The sequence below is a fragment of the Delphinapterus leucas genome, chromosome 7, assembly GCF_059928025.1.
Source record: "Delphinapterus leucas isolate spDelLeu-1000000601 "Yukka" chromosome 7, BTC_Dleu_Yukka2, whole genome shotgun sequence".
NCBI classification, from domain to species: Eukaryota; Metazoa; Chordata; class Mammalia; order Artiodactyla; family Monodontidae; genus Delphinapterus; species Delphinapterus leucas.
The window spans coordinates 69,280,544-69,289,253 of record NC_143135.1 but is presented as its reverse complement, the minus strand read 5'-3'; the positions used below and the strand labels follow the sequence as shown (position 1 = coordinate 69,289,253).

General features: G+C 48.6%; 1 pseudogene; it reads right to left on the bottom strand.

Moving 5' to 3' along the window:
* Positions 1-5,561: 5,561 nt before the first annotated feature.
* LOC111167956 (elongation factor 1-alpha pseudogene) lies at positions 5,562-6,433 on the bottom strand (annotated as a pseudogene).
* Positions 6,434-8,710: the final 2,277 nt, after the last annotated feature.

Here is an 8,710-nt window from a genome sequence, read left to right as displayed (position 1 = left end):
TAAAGCCACAGAGACCTTTTTATGGATCCTAAGCCTTACAGGCACTGGTTGGGTTGTTTCATCTAGATGAGGATAATACATTATAGCAAGAGGAAATCTACCGCTTTCCCTTTTTTCCATCATTATAACGTAACTCACTTAACTGGGGCAAGAATGCTGGGTCTTGACCTTCCACTCAACAAGACACAGAGTAGGACTCCATCAGGCCAAAGGGAGGGTAAAGTAGGAAACATTTGGGGCCTGGGCATTAACCAGATCACTAGTTGGGGGTGAGCCAAAGACCCATGAGAGTGGGATATCAGTGGACAGGAACAGACAGAAGTCAGGTGACTCAAAATTCTAGGCAAGGGCTTCCCTGGTGGCGCAGTGGTTGAGAGTCCGCCTGCCGATGCAGGGGACATGGGTTCGTGCCCCGGTCCGGGAAGATCCCACATGCCGCGGAGCGGCTGGGCCCGTGAGCCATGGCCGCTGAGCCTGCGCGTCCGGAGCCTGTGCTCCGCAACTGGAGAGGCCATAACAGTGAGAGGCCCGCGTACCGAAAAAAAAAAAAAAAAAAGTCTAGGCAAGAACCAAGGAGTGAATGGGTGAATTTTCTGGTCAGAAATAGACTAAAAGCGAGAGGGCTGGGGAATCACTAAGGGCCAAGGCACTCCTAGCTGTCAAGGTCAGGGTCAGACTAGGAGTTCTGAGAGGTGAGGAATCTTGGCAGGAGTAAGGTCAACGTTTGGGTGGGTATATGTGCACAGATGGGAGCCAAGAGGTGAGAAAGGAAGGTAGATGGTTAGGGCAGAGGAAAGTAGAGGCTATAGGTTCTTAGGAAGCTGTTTCTATTCATTAAAGCAGAATTAATCCTTCCGTATATATTCTTAGCCTTATTGTTGGATTTATGTGTGTGTGTATATATATATATTTATATATATAAATGTTGCTTTCCCAGCAGACTTTGAGGCTTCCAGGGCAGGGGCTGCAAACTTGCTTACATAGGTTTGGCACACAGTAGGTGTTATTGGCTTTACCTGATTCCTAATGCAAGTTTCTTTACTGACCTCCTGAGGTTTCCACGTGGATGCTCAAACATATAGAAATGACATCTCTACAATTACCCAGGTCCTTTTTGCCACCATGTCTCTGACACAAGGGTCATACTGGCTTGCAAAACAGTGGCATAATGTTCCATCAAAATATCCTAATGAAGTAATATTTATTGAGAACTGCGGCAGCCTTGGCCTTGTGCTTATGGTGCTAACCTTAGTTAAAGTTACCATCAGTGCAGCTGATTTTGTAAAACCAGCCCCAAAGATGCATCTCTTCTCATCCCACTGGTTATGAGCTGTTCTCTGGTAGCTCCCGGCATTCTGCTCCAGTTCTCTTATTTGAATTTTTTTTCTGGGCTGTCAATCTTCTAAAGAGACATGACATTTATTCTTCCTAATTCCCCAAACACTGTGATACAGTGAAAGCACTCTTATTGGCCATTCTGGCTTTATAGTTTTTGTGAAGAAGGGAAAAAAGGGTGGGAGGGTAGAAAAAAGGAAACGATCAGGGACGCATCAAGGGAGAAAAGCAAAAGAAAAAAATAGAAGGGTGAGGGAAAATAAGAAAAAAAATAATATAAATTTGTTGACAGTTTGAGTTTTGCCTTATTCAGAAAGCAGTTTAATCCTTCAGTTTCTCTTTCAAGCTAGTCCCCTGTCAGAACTTGAAACAACATCTTTTCTGCCTGGGATACAAGCTGTAGGAAACTGAAAAGACACAAAGACACCTACCTAGATTCTTTTCCTACTTAGGGTGTATGTGTGTGTGTGTGTGTGTCTGTCTGTCTCTCTATCCCTTAGTAGGGCTATGGCAACCACTTCTGAGTTTGAAAACCAAAGATGAATTCTCTCTTCTCTTCCCGAAACACAGGCTCTGCTTGTAGTTTGTTTTTCCACTGTGATTGCTTAGTGGATGGTACAGAGGACAGTAATTCAGCTATTTATTTTCAGGCCATTGATCAGCCAGGGGGCGAGAGAAGGGAGATGTTTAACTTTCTTATTTCTCTGATTGCTTTGGAATTTTGAAGAAAGAAAAAACATTGTCCTTTTTCCTCTCCATCCTCCTGAACTCCCGGGATCCCGTCTTCTCCTTTTTCTGCTTTCTGCCTATGAGTGGCTGGCCTTTGTGTCCCAATTCCATGCCCTGTTCCACTAGGAATTGTGCCTCCCCACAGGACGAAGGCTTCTTTTCTGTCCACTCAGCAGGCACCACCAGGCAGGTCTTTCTAGCATCCTTTTCAGTGAGTCTTTTAGTGATGCTCCTGACAAAAGATGAAATAAAAAGCTGAAACCTCAGGGCCTAGGAAGAAAAGAAGCAAACTTCTCAACAGTGGGATCTATAGCTGTCACAGCATTAGTGTCTGTGTTTATGACTGTGTGTGTGTGTGTGTGTGTGTGTGTGTGTGTGTGTGTGTTGGGGGAGGATGTGGTGACAGAGAATGAGAAGGAGGCCGAGCTTGGATTTTCCTGAGGCTTATTATTTTCCCCGGTGGTTTAAATTCTGCCTCCCTGCGCCCACCTGGAGTGGCCTTCTAACCTTCCCTACCTGCCCTTCCTAGCTTCCTTCCCTCGCTCCAGGATGAAGGTGAGGTAAGGGGAGGCTACAAATACCATGTCACATGGAAAACTCTTCGGTGGATGTTGAGGTGACAGGAGGTGACACAGGGAGAAAGCAGAGGGAGAAGGGAGGGTTGGGATGAGATTACGAGCGTAGGTTTCAGACCCAAGCCTAGATCTGAATGCCAAGGTTAGCACACAATAGCCATGTAGTCACTTAGCTTCTCTTGTTGCAGCACTGACGTCTGTAAATGGGTATATAATAGATTACGTATCCAGAGCAGTTAGAACGCTGTACATTTAATAAAAGCTCAATAAATGTAGATATTATTAGCATTTACTGCCTGGAGGGCAAAAGCTTTGAAGGAGTGGTTTTTATTTGAAGACCCATGAGCAATGTTTCAAAGGAGTATGAAGTACACTAGCCACATGTGCCCTTCACTCTTCTACCACTTCTGTGCGCAAACGAGGGAATAGGCGGATGGGTCGCTTCCCTGTGAGAGGACTTCAGGGAGGTCTAGGGGAGAGGCAGATAAACAGTTGTCAAGGATTCCTTTAAAAAAAATCATGCCTTTATCTCATCTTCAACTAGATGACCCTCTAGGTCCTCTAAAACCTAGTTAATCTACAAATAAATGCTGGGAAGGGTGCAGAGAAAAGGGAACCCTCCTACACTGTGGGTGGGAATGTTAATTGGTATAGACACTATGGAGAAGAGTATGGAGGTTCCTTAAAAAACTAAAAATAGGGCTTCCCTGGTGGCGCAGTGGTTGAGAATCTGCCTGCTAATGCAGGGGACACGGGTTCGAGCCCTGGCCTGGGAGGATCCCACATACCGCGGGGCAACTAGGCCCGTGAGCCACAACTACTGAGCCTGCGCGTCTGGAGCCTGTGCTCTGCCACAAGAGAGGCCGCGATAGTGAGAGACCCGCACACCGCGATGAAGAGTGGCCCCCACTTGCCACAACTAGAGAAAGCCCTCGCCCAGAAACGAAGACCCAACACAGCAAAAATTAATAAATTAATTAATAAACTCCTACCCCCAACATCTTCAAAAAAAAAAAAAAACTAAAAATAGAACTACCATATGATCCAGCAATCCCACTCCTGGGCATATAAGCTGGAGAAAACTCTAATTTGAAAATATATGCACCCCTATGTTCGTAGCAGCACTATTTACAATAGTCAAGACATGGAAGTAACCTAGTGTCTATCAACAGATGAATGGATAAAGAAGATGTGGTATATTTATACCATGGAATATTACTCAGCCATAAATAGAATATCATGCCATTGGCAGCAACATGGATGGACTGTTATTACACTAAGTGAAGTAAGTCAGACAGAGAAAGACAAACATCATATGATATCACTTATATGTGGAATCTCAAAAATGATACAAATGAACTTATTTAAAATACAGAAACAGACTCACAGACATAGAAAACAAATTTATGGTTACCAAAGGGGAAAGGGGGTGGGGGAGGGATAAATTAGGAGTTTGGGATTAACAGATACACACTACTATCTATAAAATAGATAAACAACAAGGGCCTACTGTATAGCACAGGGAACTCCAGTATCTTGTAACAAGCTACAATGGAAAAGAATCTGAAAAAGAATGTGTGTGTGTGTGTGTGTGTCTGTGTGTGTAACTGAGTCACTTTGCTGTACACCTGAAACTAACACAGCGTTGTAAATCAACTATACTTTAATAAAAAAAGAAAAATATATCTATATGAAAGTGAGGGTGGGTGAGGGGATGTTAGCACTGAACTAGCCTATTGGCACTGGGATCCTACCCTACGCCATTGTGAATACACTTTATCACATCCCCAAACAATTCCTCTTCCTCACAGAGAGGACCAGCCAGAGGTGATTAGATTCGAGGGAAATGGGAAGAGGATGGGAAAGAGCCCTGGGTGGGAGAAGAAGGTAAGACCCTGAATTGTGTTCACCACCCAGAGCATAAAACTTTGAAGCCTATGGGCCTTAAATTAGTTGTTCTTCTACCCCGAGTTTCCTCATTAACCTGATGCTTTCCTCCTTGGAAGAAACCAAGACAGCTAGTTTAAGTTTTATTATTAATTTTATTCTGTCAATAGCAGTATCTCATATAGTGGAGGTTGCCGAGGACATGCTTCATTTCTTGCTGGCCTTCACTGCTGAACTTGGCCGCAGAGGCTGTCTTCTCCTCCACCGCCTTGATGACTCCAGTGGCCACTGTTTGCCTCATGTCCTGCAGAGCAAAACAGCCTGGAGGAGGAAGGAAGAATGGGGTTTCTGTAAAGTGACACTGAAGGAAAAAGGCTCCTTGGCCTCAGTCAGAGGTGCTTTCCTTCCCAGGACTCAGCAGCCATCAGTCCCTGGCTCACCTAGAGGTGGGTACTCAGAGAATGTCTCCACACACATGGCCTGGCTGGGGACCATCTGCACTATGGCTGCATCAGGGCCTTGGGGTTGTCCTCCAGCTTCTTGCCTGAGTGCCGGTCAATCTTTTCCCTCAGTTCAGCAACCTTGCAGGAGACGTGGGCCATGTGGCAGTCCAGCACCGGCGTGGATCTGTCCCGGGTGATTCAAGACTACACCCTGGCGGGGAAGGAGGATGGAATTAGAAGAGATCCGATGGCACCTGTGATCTGGGGCCAACCCTCAACCAACCTGGGGCTTCCGCTGAACTGGGACTAATTTCTAAGAAGCATTTCCATCACCACCAAGCACCAAGGCCCTTGGCTTCCTGGGCACCTACCTGCACCACAAAGCTGCTGGCCTCTATGGGGGGTTCGTTCTTGCTGTCTCTGACCACGTTGCCGTGTCAGATGTCCTTCACGGACACATTCTTCACGTTGAAGCCCACTTTGTCACTGGGCAGGGCCTCGGGCAGGGCCTCATGGTGCATCTCCATAGACTTGACCTCAGTGGTGATGTTGCTGGGGGCAACGGTGACTACCATGCCAGGTTTCAGGAAGCCGGTCTCCACACGGCCCAAGGGCACAGTGTCAATGCCTGTCCAATGGGAAGAAGGGGAGTCAGAAAGATTCTAGATCCACCCAGTGAGAACTGGCTTCTGGGGGAGTCCCTTGGTCCTGGGGCTTAAAGACCAAGGCCACCTACAGGACTGGCTGTTTCTTCTGTGTATCAGATAATTTGGAAACGCTGGGGGCTTTACACTTTATCACAGCTCAGAAGTCAGAATCTGAACCCTGGCAAGTCAGACACCGGACCTCATTTTCAATTCCTTCATTCCTCAAGACGCCCTGTCACGTCACCTCCAATCTTGTACACTTCTTGCAGAGGCAGCCTCAGGGGCTTGTTGACAGGGCAAGTGGGTGGGAGGATGGAGTCCAGAGCTTCCAGCCGAGTCACCCCAGTGGTGCTTCGCTCAACCTTCCAGCCCTTGAACCAGGGCATGTGCGGGAGGATGCAGAACGTAGTGGAGGTGAGCCTGGGGCATTGCTCTCAGCACACCCACCCCAGGGCCAGGACCAGGACCAGGACCCACTCCGCCCGCCCGCAGACCCTGTCCGCACTCACGTTGCTGCTGTGCTCTAGCATGTTGTCGCTGTGCCAGCCCAAGATGGGCACGAAGGCCACAGACGCAGGGTTGTAGCCAATCTTCTGATATCGGTGCTCACTTCCTCCGTGATCTCCTGGAAGCGCGCGGCGCTGTAGGCGGGCTCGGTCGAGTCCATCTTGTTGATGGCCACGATCAGCTGCTTCACGCCCAAGGTGAAGGCCAGAAGCGTGCGCTCGCGGGTCTGCCCGTTCTTGGAGATGCCCGCCTCGAACTCGCCCACGCCGCCGGCCACGATAAGCACTGCATAGTCGGTCTGCAGGACACAGACACCACGGGGTCAAGGGCTTAGTTAGGGGAGGGGGCGCCAGCCGGACTGGGAAGCCTGCTAGAGTTTCGGGCAGTCCCGGGTCCCTTGGGAAAGCTCGGGGACGGGATGCTCCCCAAAAGTCGACAAAGTCATGGGTCCCTTTGTTGCTGCTGTGCGCAGAGGTCCCGCCTCCCAGTTAAACTCTCACCTAGTCCCATAAATAAGCTTTTAGTTCCTTCCTCCCAGACGGACCCCAAGTGATCTACTTGTCTGGGCATCAGAAAACCTGGTCCCTGCCCCAGCCTGAAAGGGGGCCCGTATCTGAGCCTCACAGAGTCTGTCCTCCTCTGGTTCTTTCAGAATTGATGATTGGCATGGATGAGGAAAACCTTCTAAGGCTTATGATCCCCTCCTTCCCAGAGTCCCGGAAATAAAGCCTGAGTTTCCTCCCTTCCTCTGCGCCTGCCCCGCCCCCATCCGAAAGGGAGGGCCCTGGGAACAAGGGCTGCTTTACCTGGGAGGTGCCCGTGATCATGTTCATGGGGCATCGATGATGGTGATGCAGTACTTGCTGGTTTCAAACTTCCACAGGGAGATGTGGATGGTGATGCCACGCTCTCTCTCTGCCTTCAGTTTGTCCAACACCCGGGCGTACTTGAAGGCGCCCCTACCCATCTGGGGGGGGGTGGGGAGTGAGTAGAGCACACTGATGGCGAGCAGACTGACCCATCCCAGGGAATTCAGTGGCACCCTACAGCGCACCCTACCGTCCGCGCTCTGCCACCAGACCCACCCAGAAGTGGGTCATTCATCCTCCAATCCTCCCCGCCCCCACTGCTAGACACCAACACCGCGCGTGAGTGTCTTACCTCGGCTGCCTCCTTCTCAGACTTCTCAATGGTCCTCTTGTCGATCCCCCCACACCCGTAGATGAGATGCCCGGCGGTGGTGGACTTGCCAGAGTCCACGTGGCCGATGACAACGATATTGATATGGGTCATCTCTTTGCCCATGGTGGCGGGTTCCTTCCTTCAGTCACTGCTAGAGGGGAGCACGGGGCGGGTGAGGCCACAGCGTTCCAGGCCTGCCTCTCTCCTCCCCTCCCCTCCATTCTGCTCCTGCCCAGCACTCCCCTCCCCACTTCACAGCCTAGCCTGGAGACTGGGACATGGTAGTGTCAACTGAAAAGTAAAAGACTTGTCAGGCTCGCGCCCTGGCAAGAGTCACGATCCCAGGGCCAAGCTGGTACTTCCAAGCAGTGCTGGCCCATCCATCCTTTCTCCTGTGTGGGCCTTCCCCATCCCTCCCATCTCTCCACTCCACCCCACTGCACTCCCCAGCCCCGGCCCACTTCTTGTACAAGAAACCCTGACACTGTGTAATTTGCAGTTTGTCCCCTGCCCCCTGCAAGTCCCTACCTCCAGAGAAAAAGGAGCTAAGTCGATCCAGCAAGAGTTGCAGCAGCTGTGATGATAGTGAACAACTGTCTTGCCTCCTGCTTTTATAAACCTAGCACTGGACCTTCCAAAGCTGGCACCAGAGCTGGAACTGGTTTAGGAAATGCTACTCCCTCCCCCAAACTCAATTTCACAGACTTCTTCGCTGACCGATTGGATATTCGGATGAAGAGATGGTGGGTGACTAATGTTCAAAGAGCCCTATTTACACTAGCCAAGACATGGAAGCAGCCTAAATGTCCATCGACAGATGAATGGATAAAGAAGATGTCGTACATATATACAATGGAATATTACTCAGCCATAAAAAAGAATGAAATAGTGCCATTTGCAGCAACATGGATGGACCTAGAGATTATCACATTAAGTGAAGTAAGTCAGACAGAAACATATCATATGACATCACTTATATGTGGAATCTAAAAAAGTGATACAAACGAACTTATTTGCAAAACAGAAACAGACTCACAGACATAGAAAGCAAGCTTATGGTTACCAGAGGGGAAGGGTGGGGGAGGGATAAATTAGGAGTTTGGGATTAACAGTTACACGCTACTACCTATAAAACAGATAAACAGCAAGGTCCTATGGTATAGCACAGGGAACTATATTCAATATCTTGTAATAGCCTATAACGGAAAAGAATCTGAAAAAAATACGTATAACTGAATCACTTTGCTGTACATCTGAAACTAACTCAACATTGTAAATCAACTGTACTTCAATTTTTAAAAAGCCTGTTTTAAAAATGTGATACAAAATCCAAAATGTGTAAAAGGATTTATACATTCCCATCCCAGTCTCTCAGTTCCTCTCCCCAGAGGCCACCACCACAACC